This window comes from Coregonus lavaretus (genome assembly GCF_964263955.1).
Source record: "Coregonus lavaretus genome assembly, chromosome: 4".
Classification (NCBI taxonomy): Eukaryota; Metazoa; Chordata; class Actinopteri; order Salmoniformes; family Salmonidae; genus Coregonus; species Coregonus lavaretus.
In genome coordinates, this window is record NC_139991.1 from 31,378,013 (window position 1) to 31,394,508 (window position 16,496).

Consider the following 16,496-nt stretch of genomic DNA (forward strand, 5'->3'; position numbering starts at 1 on the left):
GTTGTCTATTCCATTTGCACAACAGCATGTGAAATGTATTGTCAATCAGTGTTGCTTCCTAAGTGGACAGTTTGATTTCACAGAAGTGTGATTGACTTGGAGTTACATTGTGTTGTTTAAGTGTTCCCTTTATTTTTTTGAGCAGTGTATATAAGGAAGTTATCTAGATGTTTATGGTTGTGATTATCTGGCTCTACCTGGGGCTTTGTAATACACATATGACCTTGGAATAACATGCATGTGGTATAGTCAGAGAGATACTATTTATTTGTACTGTATGTAACAGGCTTTTGGTATTGTTTTCATATGGAATATGTTGTATACGCTGGTGTGTGTTTATATCAGTGAAATACAATATGAACTGAATTATTTGAACCCATCTTCAGTTAAAGTTATATTTCTCTGGCAAGCGTGAAACAGTAATTTGGGGAATGGGGAATCATTTTTTGATACAGTATACAGTGGGGAAAAAAAGTATTTAGTCAGCCACCAATTGTGCAAGTTCTCCCACTCAAAAAGATGAGAGAGGCCTGTAATTTTCATCATAGGTACACGTCAACTATGACAGACAAATTGAGGAAAAAAAATCCAGAAAATCACATTGTAGGATTTTTTATGAATTTATTTGCAAATTATGGTGGAAAATAAGTATTTGGTCACCTACAAACAAGCAAGATTTCTGTCTCTCACAGACCTGTAACTTCTTCTTTAAGAGGCTCCTCTGTCCTCCACTCGTTACCTGTATTAATGGCACCTGTTTGAACTTGTTATCAGTATAAAAGACACCTATCCACAACCTCAAACAGTCACACTCCAAACTCCACTATGGCCAAGACCAAAGAGCTGTCAAAGGACACCAGAAACAAAATTGTAGACCTGCACCAGGCTGGGAAGACTGAATCTGCAATAGGTAAGCAGCTTGGTTTGAAGAAATCAACTGTGGGAGCAATTATTAGGAAATGGAAGACATACAAGACCACTGATAATCTCCCTCGATCTGGGGCTCCACGCAAGATCTCACCCCGTGGGGTCAAAATGATCACAAGAACGGTGAGCAAAAATCCCAGAACCACACGGGGGGACCTAGTGAATGACCTGCAGAGAGCTGGGACCAAAGTAACAAAGCCTACCATCAGTAACACACTATGCCACCAGGGACTCAAATCCTGCAGTGCAAGATGTGTCCCCCTGCTTAAGCCAGTACATGTCCAGGCCCGTCTGAAGTTTGCTAGAGTGCATTTGGATGATCCAGAAGAGGATTGGGAGAATGTCATATGGTCAGATGAAACCAAAATATAACTTTTTGGTAAAAACTCAACTCGTCGTGTTTGGAGGACAAATAATGCTGAGTTGCATCCAAAGAACACCATACCTACTGTGAAGCATGGGGGTGGAAACATCATGCTTTGGGGCTGTTATTCTGCAAAGGGACCAGGACGACTGATCCTTGTAAAGGAAAGAATGAATGGGGCCATGTATCGTGAGATTTTGAGTGAAAACCTCCTTCCATCAGCAAGGGCATTGAAGATGAAACGTGGCTGGGTCTTTCAGCATGACAATGATCCCAAACACACCGCCCGGGCAACGAAGGAGTGGCTTCGTAAGAAGCATTTCAAGGTCCTGGAGTGGCCTAGCCAGTCTCCAGATCTCAACCCCATAGAAAATCTTTGGAGGGAGTTGAAAGTCCGTGTTGCCCAGCGACAGCCCCAAAACATCACTGCTCTAGAGGAGATCTGCATGGAGGAATGGGCCAAAATACCAGCAACAGTGTGTGAAAACCTTGTGAAGACTTACAGAAAACATTTGACCTGTGTCATTGCCAACAAAGGGTATATAACAAAGTATTGAGAAACTTTTGTTATTGACCAAATACTTATTTTCCACCATAATTTGCAAATAAATTCATTAAAAATCCTACAATGTGATTTTCTGGATTTCTTTTTCTCATTTTGTCTGTCATAGTTGACGTGTACCTATGATGAAAATTACAGGCCTCTCTCATCTCTTTAAGTGGGAGAACTTGCATAATTGGTGGCTGACTAAATACTTTTTTCCCCCACTGTATATCAAATTATGACATGTATCAAAACTTGGTATAAAACTTTACTCCACAAGGAAACTGATTTGAGAAATAGGCTGTACCGTCTTTATTTCAATGTGGAAGGTCTTTCGCAAAGGAAAGTTGAATAACTCGTTTGTGCAGAATATTTGAGGTGATGATTAACTCTGCATTCAGTTCTGATGCTGTCATCATTGTGAGAGTTCCGTTCTAGAGGGCCAGCGGATTCTCCATGAGCTCCTCACGTGACGTTATATACCTCGTTTTATTTCCTGGAATTTTTGGGAAACTATGATGTGACTTAACCACTTGCATGCACGAGAGAGACTCTCCAAACAGCTCACATGAAAGCATGCACAACACAAGAGGAATGCAGCCAGTGGACACTGATGAATCTGTGTCTGTGTAAGCAGTGTCATTCTGTTGTCTTTTGTAAGAGCGGGATGAGAGGTATTGACCGCCAGACAACAACATTGGGGTCACCGCTTGTCTGGGAGATGAAAGGAGGGTGAGCTGGGAGGGCACCACGGTCCGGGGGTTGGGGTGAGGACTGGGTATGACATCTGACATTTGACCCCCTCTTTGTGTGAGGATAGGATCAGGGGGTTCCCCCAGTCCTGCAGCATGACATCTCACTCTGTCATTTTTTCACCTTTCACCTTGCTGTTGTTTAGTATCTCATCTTTAGGCTACATCTCCCAAATATATTATACAGTTGAAGTCGGAAGTTTACAAACACCTTAGCCAAATACATTTAAACTCAGTTTTTCACAGTTACTGACATTTCATCCTAGTAAAAATTCCCTGTCTTAGGTCAGTTAGGATCACCACTTTATTTTAAGAATGTGAAATGTCAGAATAATAGTAGAGAGAATGATTTCTTTCAGCTTTTATTTATTTCATCACATTCCCAGTGGGTCAGAAGTTTACATACACTCAATTAGTATTTGGTAGCATTGCCTTTAAATTGTTTAACTTGGGTCAAAAATTTCGGGTTGCCTTCCACAAGCTTCCCACAATAAGTTGGGTGAATTTTGGCCCATTCCTCCTGACAGAGCTGGTGTAACTGAGTCAGGTTTGAAGGCCTCCTTGCTCGCACACGCTTTTTCAGTTCTACCCACAAATATTCTATAGGATTGAGGTCAGGGCTTTGTGATGGTCACTCCAGTACCTTGACTTTGTTGTCCTTAAGCCATTTTGGCACAACTTTGGAAGTATGCTTGGGGTCATTGTCCATTTGGAAGACCATTTGCGACCAAGCTTTAACTTCCTGACTGATGTCTTGAGATGTTGCTTCAATATATCCACATGATTTTCCTTCCTCCTGATGCCATCTATTTTGTGAAGTGCACCAGTCCCTTCTACAGAAAAGCACCCCCACGGCATGATGCTGCCACCCCCGTGCTTCACGGTTGGGATGGTGTTCTTCGGCTTGCAAGATCCCCCTTTTTCCTCCAAACATAACGATGGTCATTATGGGCAAAAAGTTATATTTTTGTTTAATCAGACCAGAGGACATTTCTCCAAAAAGTACAATCTTTGTCCCCATGTACAGTTGCAAACTGTAGTCTGGCTTTTTTATGGTGGTTTTGGAGCAGTGGCTTCTTCCTTGCTGAGCGGCCTTTCAGACTATGTCGATATAGGACTCGTTTTAATGTGGATATAGATACTTTTGTACCTGTTTCCTCCAGCATCTTCACAAGGTGCTTTGCTGTTGTTCTGGAATTGATTTGCACTTTTCGCACCAAAGTACGTTCATCTGTAGGAGACAGAACGCGTCTCTTTCCTGAGCGGTATGACAGCTGCGTGATCCCATGGTGTTTATACTTGCATACTATTGTTTGTACAGATGAACATGGTACCTTCAGGCATTTGGAAATTGCTCCCAAGGATGAACCAGACTTGTGGAGGTCTACAATTTTTTTCTGAGGTCTTGGCTGATTTCTTTTGATTTTCCCATGATGTCAAGCATAGAGGCACTGAGTTTGGAGGTAGGCCTTGAAATACATCCACAGGTACACCTCCAATTGACTGAAATTATGTCAATTAGCCTATCAGAAGCTTCTAAAGCCATGACATCATTTTCGCCCTGCTCCGCGTCCTCCTGGCCGTCCCCGAGGCCGGGGTCGGCGCGCTGCTGGAGCTGCTGAAGCTGCCTCCCCGCCTTGTTCGGGCAGGCTTCGGCGTTCGTCGTCACCGGCCTACTAGCCACTGCCGCTCCATATCTCATCATTCCATTTGCCTTGTCTTGTCAATTACACACACCTGGTTCATATCCCCTCATTAGTACATGTATAAGTGTTCCCTCTGCCCTCCTTGTCCTTGTGGGTGATTGTTATTTGTGAGTTGAGTGTAGCTCGGTTGAGCTACTCGTACCTTGTATTTCCGGAGATATTGTTCCCCGTGTGCCTGTATTTTGTTGACGCTATCCAGCGGAACTGAGTCCTATGGAATAAACTCTGTATTCTGTGATTTACCCTCCTGCGCCTAACTCCTTCAAATCACATTCTCACAATCATTATAAAGTATGAACACATACATTCGATTTTTCGTCTCAGTTAGGGTTAGGGTTAGGCATAAAGTTAGGGGTAAGGTTAGGTTTGAAGTTAGGCTTAAAACTATAATTTTGGGGGGAGATAAATAGTAATTCCAGTTATATAGCATGGCCGGATAGTGATGACAACTGGAGACTGGGCCGGCGGGAGAATGGGTGGCAGAGGTTTGGTTAACAGCAGCAGCCCCATCCTCAGAGCCCTGCTGGTGAATGAGCGGTTTGGCGGATGGTGTCTGGAGCTGGATGAAAGCCTGGATTTGAGGGAGTCCTTTGGCGGGCTTTTGTGGGGCTGACTGGCAGGGCAGGACACTGGGCCATGGGCCTAGTGCTAACATCCCTAGCCCACTCTCTGGGGCCTCTGCCCCACTGTTTCCACTGTGTCAACAGGCCTGGAGATGCCAAGAATCTTAGGGATTATTCAAATCAGGGCCCAGCACAGACGTTTCAGGGGGCAGGTGCACAAAATGAAAAAGAAATTCATAACATACTAACAGCCTTTATTTGCATATGCCTATTTATTTCTACAACAACACACTCACTCATCACAAATTGTAAGCAATCTAGTTGCCTCCTAAAGACATGATTGACATCGGGAAAAGAGGATGGGCTATCAGCTGATCATTGATGGTGATGGTTGATGTAATTCTGCTAGATAGCTAGCTTTCTACTGATTGTGATTTATCTTCAATGCTCCTAAATAATTTCATAATATAATATTCATAATCTTCTAACTCATGATATGGTTGGCTGGCTAGTGGCCTATGTGGATATTTAGTAGGCCTGGTTAGCTAGAGTCGACTACCACTGTTGCTGTGCAACCCCCGACTGACGAAAGGATGGAGTTGGGTCGGAGGGTCATAGATGCAGCCGTTCCTCTCTCTGTCTTTCTGCCTCTCTGCTACGCGTATCAGCCAACCAGACCCAATACTGATGATGTAAATCAAGTGTTATCATGTGTTAATCAAATGTTATGCTGCAGCTACTGTGGCAGTACTGTTGATATTTAAAATAGGTAGCTTGCTACACACACTCATGCATCTCAAGACATGCATGTTTGGATACCGGGCGCGCGCAGTCGCCGTTGGCAGACCGGGAAACAGGTGCAACCGAACATGTGGGGTGGGGGTGGCGAACATGATGACGTGATGTTGACTTGCGGGCAGTGGATTCAGAACAACAACGGAAAAAACTGTACACAAAAAAATATATTATACCACCACCTTTGCTCTCTCTGCCTTATATTTCTCTCACTCTCAGTCCTCCATCTATTGAAGAGTGCCTTCTCTGAAGTGTTTAAAAAAAGTAATGGATCTTCTTTTTCAAGGAGCAGAGGAGGAATACCAAGCACTGAGGAAAACGAGAGAGGTCGCGAACCAAAGGGTTTTAGGATCGATGCGCATAGACTTTCAGTTAGTGCATTCATGTTAAGATGCCGAGACATCTTAAGATTTCATATTCTCTTAATAGATAATGTGACTATAGACACTGAGAAACAGGGTTAAGTGGTGAAATTCAAACAGTGTGGTCGACCAGAAAAGGTAGTGGAATGTGATAATGTCTTTGTGTGGTGTATGAAAAATCCAATAAGTTCCTTTGTATGCAGTACAAATCACATTATATTGGAAGCACCTCCTCTAAGGGTATGAATTAGGCTGTTTGAGAAGGGTTGAATACTAAGCAACCCTTCTTCTTCTTCTTCTTCTTCTTCTTCAAGGTTTTATGGCAGACTACAACCTGTTAGTGTATTGCCGCCACCTACTGTGTTGCTAATGTTACTAGCGTTAGCATGGGAAGACTACTGCTTGCGACACTGATTATTTTCTATTGCGCTCTCCTCTTCTTCTTTTTCTTCTTCTTTAAAAAAAAAACTGCTCTAATACAGTTCAATGGCAGAGGTCTTCTGTCCAGTTTCTGAAGGCCTAGCCAATTGCTAGCTGAGCTAGCTCGATTTGCTCGTCAAGAGCAATTTCTATAACTCCCGATACAAACACTGTAACAAATGACAAACTTATGAGAAACACCTGTAAAATATAAAGTCATTAGACAAGTACAAAACACTTTAAAGAAAAATTATAGACATATTTAAAAATCTGCCTCCGAAGCTGCCTCCCCTCCTTGTTCGGGCAGGCTTCGGCGTTCGTCGTCACCGGCCTTCTAGCCACTGCCGCTCCATATCTCATCATTCTATTTGTCTTGTCTTGTCAATTACACACACCTGGTTCATATTCCCCTCATTAGTACATGTATAGTCCAGGAGCATTCAACGATGGTAGCCAGCTTGGGAGAAGCGATGGGTTCTCACGGGGTGGTCGCGAGAGTGTCAGTGTCTAGGTGTTTCCGTTGGTGCAACCACGGTGGAAAGTCCAGACAGTACCTCCACCGTGCACATTCCCCCCGAATACCTCGATTTGGCGTGCGCGTTTTCTAAAATGCAGGCGACCAAGTTACCACCTCATCGGGCGGGGGATTGCGCGATAAACCTCCAGGTAGACTCTGTGCCTCCCAGGAGTCATGTGTATCCCCTGTCACAGGCTGGAACGGAGGCTATGGAAACATACGTACCGAGTCCCTGCGCCAGGGGTATATACATCCCTCCACTTCACCCGCCTCCTCAAGTTTCTTTTTTGTGAAAAAGAAAGACGGGGGTCTGCGCCCTTGCATTGATTATCGACCACTGAACAAGGAGACGATCAGGTTTAGTTATCCTCTCCCCCTCATTCCTTCAGTGATCGAGTCAATGCATGGGGCGCGCTTCTTCACCAAATTTGATCTCAGGAGTATGTACAACCTGGTGCGTGTCCGAGAGGGGGATGAGTGGAAGACAGCATTCAGCACAACCACGGGGCATTATGAATACCTGGTGATGCCCTACGGTTTGATGAATGCTCCATCCGTCTTCCAGTCCTTTGTGAATGAGGTGTTACGGGACATGCTTGGTCGCGGTGTAGTGGTCTACATCGATTACATTCTGGTGTATTCCACTGCACACGCTGAGCATGTGTCCCTGGTTCTCAAAGTGCTGGCCCGACTGTTGTAAAAGGACCTTTATGCCAAGACAGAGAAGTGTCTGTTTTTCCAGCAGTCCGTCTCCTTCCTCGGATACCGCATTACCACCTCAGGTGTGGAGATGGAGGGAGATCGCATTTCAGCCATGCGTAATTGGCCGACTCCTACCACGGTTAAGGAGTTGCAGCACTTTCTTGGCTTCGACAACTACTATCGGAGGTTTATCCGGGGCTTTGGCAAGGTCGCAGCTCCCATTACATCTCTGTTGAAAGGTGGGCCGTCCCGGCTCCGCTGGTCTGCTGAGGCTGACAGGGCCTTCAGTAACCTGAGGGGTCTGTTCACCTCAGCCCCGGTACTGGCCCACCCCGATCCATCACTACTGTTCGTAGTGGAGGTGGATGCGTCCGAGGCAGGGATAGGAGCTGTCCTATCTCAACGCTCGGGCACGCCACCCAAGCTCCGCCCCTGTGCCTTCTTCTCTAAGAAGCTCAGCCCGGCGGAGCAGAACTACGACGTTGGTGATCGGGAGCTGTTGGCTGTTGTCCAAGCCCTGACCTGGCATTGGTTCGAAGGGGCAAAACACCCTTTCCTTATCTGGATGGACCACCGTAACCTGGAGTACAACGGGCAGCGAGGAGGCGTCACCCGGTTTGATTTCACACTATCATACATCCCGGGTACGAAGAACGTGAAGGCAGATGCATTGTCACGGCTGTATGACACAGAGGAGAGGCCCAGAGACAACACCTCCATACTCCCGGCATCCTGCATTGTGGCGCCGGTAGTATGGGCGATGGACGCGGATATAGAGCAGGCGTTACGCACAGAGCCATCTCCACCTCAGTGTCCAGCTGGGCTGCAGTACGTGCCTGCTCTTATCCGTGATCGTCTGATCTACTGGGCACACACGTCACCCTCCTCTGGTCACCCAGGTATGGGTCGTACAGTGTGCTGCCTGACCGGAAAGTACTGGTGGCCTCTCTTGGCTAAGGACGTGAGGGTGTATGTCTCCTCCTGCTCATTGTGCGCCCAGAGTAAGGCACCTAGGCACCTCCCAGTGGGTAAGTTACAACCTTTACCAGTTCCACAACGACCATGGTCTCACCTGAGTGTTGATTTCCTGTCTGATCTTCCCCTCTCCCAAGGTAACACCACCATCCTGGTCGTTGTGGACCGCTTTTCCAAGGCCTGCCTCCTCCTTCCTCTGCCCGGTCTCCCCACGGCCCTGCAAACTGCGGAGGCCCTGTTTACACATGTCTTCCGGCACTACGGGGTACCCAGTTCACATTCAAGGTCTGGAAGGCGTTCATGGAACGTCTGGGGGTCTCGGTCAGCCTGACCTCTGGTTTCCACCCACGGGTAAATCAGGATGTGAGTAGGTTCCTGCGGTCCTACTGCCAGGACCGGCCGGGGGGTGGTCGGTGTTCCTGCCCAGAACTCTCGCCGTCACTCCTCCACTAACCTAACGCCATTCCAATGTGTTTTAGGTTACCAACCGGTTCTGGCACCAGAGCCAGACCGAGGCTCCTGAGGTGGATGACTGGTTTCGGCGTGCGGAGGAGACGTGGGACGCTGCCCACGTCCACCTCCAACGCGCCGTGCGTCGTCAGAAGGCCAACGCTGACCGCCACCGCAGTGAGGCCCCGGTCTTCGTACCGGGTGATCGGGTCTGGCTCTCGACCCGGAATTTGCCCCTCCATCTGCCCTGCCGGAAGCTGAGCCCGCGGTTTGTGGGGCCATTCAAAGTCCTGAGGAGAATCAACGAGGTTACCTATAGGTTATTACTCCCCCCTGATTACCGTATTAACCCCTCGTTTCATGTGTCTCTCCTCAGGCCGGTGGTGGCTGGTCCGCTTCAGGAGTCTGAGGTGTGGGAGGTCCCTCCGCCTCCTCTGGACATCGAGGGGGCCCCGGCGTACTCCGTCCGTTCCATCCTTGGAGCTGCGCGTCAAGGCGGGGGTACCGTCACGACTTCCTCCGAAGCTGTCTCCCCTCCTTGTTCGAGCAGGCTTTCTAGCCACAGGCCTTCTAGCCACTGCCACTCCATATCTCATCATTACATTTGTCTTGTCTTGTCAATTACACACACCTGGTAAATATTCCCCTCATTAGTACATGTATAAGTGTTCCCTCTGCCCCCTTGTCCTTGTGGGTGATTGTTTCATGTGAGATGAGTGTAGCTCGGTGGAGCTACCTGTACTTTGTATTGCCGGGGTATATTTTCCCAGTGTGCCTGTATTTGTTCCAGTGCGCCTGTTTTGCGCACTGGACTGTTGACGCTATCCAGCGTAACTGTGTACTACAGAATAAACTCGTATTCTATGATTTACCCTCCTGCGCCTGACTCCTTCAAGTCACACTCTCACAACAACTGAATGCATTCAACCGAAATATGTCTTCCACATTTAACACAACCCCTCTGAATCAGAGAGGTGTGGGGGGCTGCCTTAACCGACATCCATGTTGTCGGCGCCCAGGTGTTGTTGTGGGGTTAACTGTCATGCTAACCTTGCTGGCTTGGGGATTAAAAGCAGCGACCTTTCGGTTACTGGCCCAACGCTCTTAACCACTAGGTTACCTGCCACCCCTGTAATCTCCCAGGTCTGCCACACTCACCAAGACCAGGACCAAGACCAGGACCAAGATCGGGGCTGTGATCCGCGTCCAAACACTTCCTCCTGCTTTAAATACATTAACAACATCTCTAGCTAAATGCTGTGTTAACAACTAGCTTTGGTCTTCTATAGGTTTTATCTTGGCATAGTGGACATTGATACTGTCATGTGCTTTCCCAGTATTCATTGATACAAGCTATGCAGAAGTTGTGTCCACATCTGGTGGTGACTGGTTCATTGAACACTCCCAGACAGCACTGGAACAGCTCTTGTTTTCAAATCAAATCAAATATATTGGTCACATACACATGGTTAGCAGATGTTATTTTTAGTGTATTTAAATGCTTGTGCTTCTAGTTCCGACAGTGCAGCAATATCTAGCAAGTAATATCTAACAGTTCCACAACAAATACCTAATACACACAAATCTAAGTAAAGGAATGGAATAAAAATATATAAATATATGGATGAGCAATGTCATTATCAGAGTGGCATAGGCTAAGATGCAATAGACAATAGTATAGAATACAGTATGAGATGGGTAATGCAAGATATGTAAACATTATTAAAGTGGCATTATTAAAGTGACTAGTGTTCCATTTATTAAAGTGGCCAGTGATTTTCAAGTCTCTATGTAGGCAACAGCCACTCTGTGCTAATGATGGCTGTTTAACAGTCTGATGGCCTTGAGATAGAAGCTGTTTTTCAGTCTCCCGGTCCCAGCTTTGATGCACCTGTACTGTCCTCGCCTTCTGGATGATAGTGGGGTGAACAGGCAGTGGCTCTGGTGGTAGTTGTCCTTGATGATCTTTTTGGCCTCCCTGTGACATCGGGTGCTGTAGGTGTCCTGGAGGGCAGGTAGTTTGCCCCGAGTGATGAGTTGTGCAGACCGCACCACCCTCTGGAGGGCCATGCGGTTGTGGGCGGTGCAGTTGCCGTACCAGGCGGAAATACAGCCCGACAGGATGCTCTCAATTGTGCATCTGTAAAAGTGTGTGATGGTTTTAGGTGACAGGACACATTTCTGTCTGTGTGGGTGGACCATTTCAGTTTGTCAGTGATATGTACGCCAAGGAACTTAAAACGTTCCACCTTCTCCACTGCTGTCCCGTCGATGTGGATAGGGGAAGTCCACGATCATCTCCTTTGTTTTGTTGACGTTGAGTGAGAGGTTATTTTCCTGACACCACACTCAGAGAGCCCTCACCTCCTCCCTGTAGGCTGTCTCATCGTTATTGGTAATCAAGCCTACTACTGTTGTGTCGTCTGCAAACTTGATGATGGAGTTGGAGGTGTGCGTGGCTATGCAGTCATGGGTGAACAGGGAGTACAGGAGGGGGCTGAGCACACACCCTTGTGGGGCCCTGTCACGGTTTCGGCCGAGGCTGCCTCTCTCCCTTGTTCGGGCAGGTTTCGGCGTTCGTCGTCTCCGGAATTCTAGCTGCCACTGCTGTATGTTTCATGTTCGTTTGCTTTTGTCTGTTTGTTTCCACACCTGTTTCTGTTTTGGCGTAATTAGTGTCCTATAAGTTTCTCGTTGTGTTTGTCTAGTGTTGTGTGTAATTATTTTCAGTCAGTTGTGTGTATTGCTCGGTTGAGCTTCTCTCCACTGCGCTGGAGTATTTTCGCACCTGTTTGTGCGCAGTTACCATTTGTCGCACCTGTTTGTGCGCTGTTACTTTTCGCCTTCGTGCGTAATTTTCGCCTTCGGGCAAAGTTGTCCTCTTGCCTTAGTTTGGGCAGTAATACAAGTATTTGGAATATCGTTCTGAGTCATGCGTTTGATTCCACCATTGCACCTACAGCACGCCCTGACAGGCCCCAGTATTGAGGATCAGCGAAGTGGAGATGTTTCCTACTTTCACCACCTGGGGGCGGCCCGTCAGGAAGTCCAGGACCCAATTGCACAGGACGGGGTTGAGACACAGGGCCTCAAGTTTAATGATAAGCTTGGAGGGTACTGTGGTGTTGAATGTTGAGCTATAGTCAATGAAAAGCATTCTTACATAGGTATTCCTCTTGTCCAGATGGGATAGGGAAGTGTGCAGTGTGATGGCGATTGCATCGTCTGTGGACCTATTGGGGCAGTAAGCAAATTGAAGCGGGTCTAGGGTGACAGGTAAGGTGATATGATCCTTGACTAGTCTCTCAAAACACTTCATGATGACAGAAGTGAGTGCTATGGGGCGATAGTCATTTAGTTGCTGGAACCAATAGCAATTTAATTTAGTTACTTGACTTTTAGTGGAGTAAAGGGCCCAAACAGTGTTTCTCCAGCAACCCTGGTTATTTTATATATTGTATTTATGAGTTGTAGTAGACACTGAACCTAGCTAGCTAGCATCTCTGTTTGACAGGGCTGTTTGTTTATGTCCATCGTCATGGTAACCACATTCCCCCAGGCCACCTGCTAGCAAGGAATGGGCATGTTTGAGTGGTAACCCTGAAGCAATCGACTGCAGACGAAAGTCGAAGTGTGAAGTCGGGGGAGGAGCATCTGCTACAGCCCGAAAGTCAGACACTGATGTGGTTTTCCAACAGCAAGGCTCAGTGCAACATGGCAGTGTTGCCATTGTTTATAAAAAATTTTCTTTCTAATGTCGTAATAAACATGTCTACAACCCCCATATCACGCACTAACAAACTGCAAATCTACACTGAGTGTACAAAACATTAGGAACCCCTGCTCTTTCCATGACAAAGACTGACCAGGTGAATCCAGGTGAACACTATGATCCCTTATTGATGTCACTTGTTAAATCCAAGTCAATCAGTGTAGATGAAAGGGGAGGAGACCGGTTAAAGAAGGATGAGAACAATTGAGACATGGATTGTGTATGTGTGCCATTCATTGATTGGGCAAGACAAAATAGTGCCTTTGAACAGGGTATGGTAGTGGGTGCCTGGCGCACCAATTTGTGTCAAGAACTGCAACGCTGCTGTTTTTTTCATGCTCAACAGTTTCCCGTGTGTATCAAGAATGGTCCACCACCCAAAGAAATCCAGCCAACTTGACACAACTGTGGGATCCCTGTGGAACGCTTTCGACACCTTGTAGTGTCCATGCCCCGACGAATGGAGGCTGTTCTGAGGGCAAAAGGGGATGCAACTCAATATTAGGAAGGTCTTCCTAATGTTTTGTACACTCAATGTATTTGTGTACATTGTACTATCAATTTGGGAGAGAGAGCCTCAAATATCAAATGTATTTGTACATAATCCACTCCACTGTATACATATGAATCGCGGCAAAGTTGCCTACTGTTTCAGTCACGTCTTTGGTCCCGTTCGCGTGGGTTAAACAGAAACACTCTAATGATTGGTTGACAAATAGTGCCTCCCACAATGCAGGCAATGGCTGCAAGTAACAGTTGGTGAGGAGCAACTGCAGGAAATTGAAGTTGAAACTTCATGACCTTTGATCACATGGTTGTTGTAAAGTTCATGCAGTTGACATGTAGGCTCAAGTCTGAAATATTTTTCCCCATAATGCAACACACTTTGAAAGACTTGACAAAAGTGATCCGCTCGAACGCGCTCAATCTCTTCAGATTCCATGCCTTCTAGATGGCAGTGATGTTCTATTTAAGTGATCATTTTTTATTTTATCTTTATTTTATCAGGGAGTCATACTGAGACCAAGGTCTCTTTTACAGATGAGCCCTGAATTACAGAACGTGGAACGTCTGGAACACGGTTTTAACCAATGAGCTTCCAGGATTCGACTCATCCATTGTATAATTACCACCCTCCAAGGGGTTGTAAAAAATCTGAGGAATTCCATATTAACATTTTAAATTCATCCAATGTCTGCCATGTTTTTGGATGACGTGTTGACGTCTTCACTGCTGGTGCGCATGTGAAGTTGGGCCAATAAACCGGATGCGACCCAGATATAGACGGCCCATGAATCGGCTCATGGGAACGTGAGTAGATTACGTTGAACGCAATGGTCAGACATCTTGGACACAGTCTCTAGTTCTTTATACCTCAATGATTGCTAGCTTGCTCTCTGAAGTTGTTTCCATCCGGAATATTAACAAGGCGACACTCCACCTTAACTCCTCTTCCACATTTACTGGATTGGTTGAACAGTTTTATTTCTCATCATGACTAGAATGTGGGGCATGTAGTTTCAGGTGTTTCTTTTACATCTGCTACGTTAGGTTATATAATTACAAATAAAAACATTGGGTTTGTGACACAGACCAAATAGACTTGACATTTATGCCCGCTGGCCCGGGGACCTCCGGTAAAGTCAATCATCCATGCCAGTGGCCTGCTTGGGCCAATGAAAAAATATTGTAATATAGTTGATTATAAACCAGATGAATTCCCAAAGCTGTTAATTCACACGCTCAAACATACTGTAGCCTAGTTTGAACTGAATATGAACTGTTGGGCAGCAAGAGTTGGCAGCTCCATCTGGTTGCATGTGGAGATAAACAGTTCTAATAAGCCCATGCAGTCATCGCGCAACATTTCTAAACACAGTTTTGATGGCTTCTTATTGAAAAGAAGAAGATTACAGCTTTCGATCGGTATACCAATTATTTTTCAACTCCTAATATAGAGAATGGCAACATTTTAAAACTGGAGTATCTGGCATGGTTTGAGATCAAAAGGAGCCACAGTAGGCCTATAGATATTCACTATTTATAAATCATTGGATTAGTGCCAGTTGAACGTCTTTTTAGGACATTCAAATCATCAATATTTGTCTAACTAGCAAGAAGATCGTAATTAGAGTATGTGATCTTATGAAGTAAACAGCTAATAAAAAAATCCAATACCTCCCTTCTGTCACGTTGTAAAATGATTAGAAGACAGGCGCAGGAATATTAGTTTTTTTTATTTCTCCACCCAACACAATGTACGTCATCAAAAAATGACAGGGACGAAGCCCAAAACAAACGCGTGTATATAAATAACACAGGGATGTAACCCAAACAAAAGAGCGAGGTGTAAACCTCTAAACAATACACAGGACCCGTAATAACAAGAGCACAATACACGGTACTCACGAGGCCAACAGACATGGGACAATAATCGACAAGGACAATGGAGAACAGAGGGCACATATATACACATACTAATCAGGGGGAATGGGAACCATATGTGCGTAATGAGACAAGACAGTCCGGGGTTGGTGGTAATGATCCAGGTCAGTGACGCCTAGACGGCCGGTGACGTAGACCTCTGGAGCTGGTGAACGGAATGAGCAGCAGTACCGGAGGGATTCATGACACCCTCTCCCCGATGTTGAGAGAAAGATACATTCTAGACAGCGTGATATTGGAAACTCTCATCTAACGTCTCCCTGTGAGCTGTGCAATTATGGTGAATCAGAACTTGCTGTCTCGCTGGCTGCTAGCTGGATTTGAGGCTGGGGGCTGGGTCTGGCTGGAGCTAGGGCTTCTGTCTGGGGCTGACAGCTGGATGAAAGGCTGGCTCTGAGGGCGGACTCTGGGGTCTCTGTGGTACTGGCTGTAAATGGTTTCATGCTGCAAAGTCGAAATGGTTTATAGCATCAAAATGTATGACACATACATTAGCTTTTTGGTCTCAGTTAGGGTTAGGCATAAAGTTAGGGGTAAGGTTAGGGTTCAAGTTAAGGTTAGTGGTTAAAATCCTATTTTGTTTCAGAGAAATAGTTGTTTACAACTTTTCAGCATGGCCGGATAGTGATGACCACTGGAGACTGGGCCAGCAGGAGAACAGGTGGTAGAGGTTTGGTTAGCAGCAGAGCCCAGAGCCCTGCTGGTGAATAAGTGGTTTGGCGGATGGTGTCTGGAGCTGTATGAAAGCCTGGCTTTGAGGGAGGCCTCTGGGGGGCTTCTGTGGGGCTGACTGGCAGGGCAGGACACTGGGCCATGGACCTAGTGCTAACATCCCTGGCCCACTCTCTGGGGCCTCTGCCCCACTGTTTCCACTGTGTCAACAGGCCTGGAGATGCCAGGCATATTAGGGATTATTCAAATGGCCCCCTACATACTAATTACAGTAAGAGCTTTGGAGAGGAGGGAGGACAATGCTTAGAGGTATGTAAAGTAAAGCTAGTGTGGAGAGACTGTGCTCTCTCTGCCTTATATGTCCTTAGCGGTGCCAAGTTTTCTCTCTCTCCTCCAGCATGGTGAAGTTATTACTTACACTTTGGATGGTGTATCAATGCACCCAGTCACTACAAAGATACAGGCGTCCTTCCTAACTCAGTTGCCGAAGAGGAAGGAAATCGCTCAGGGATTTCACCATGAGGCCAATG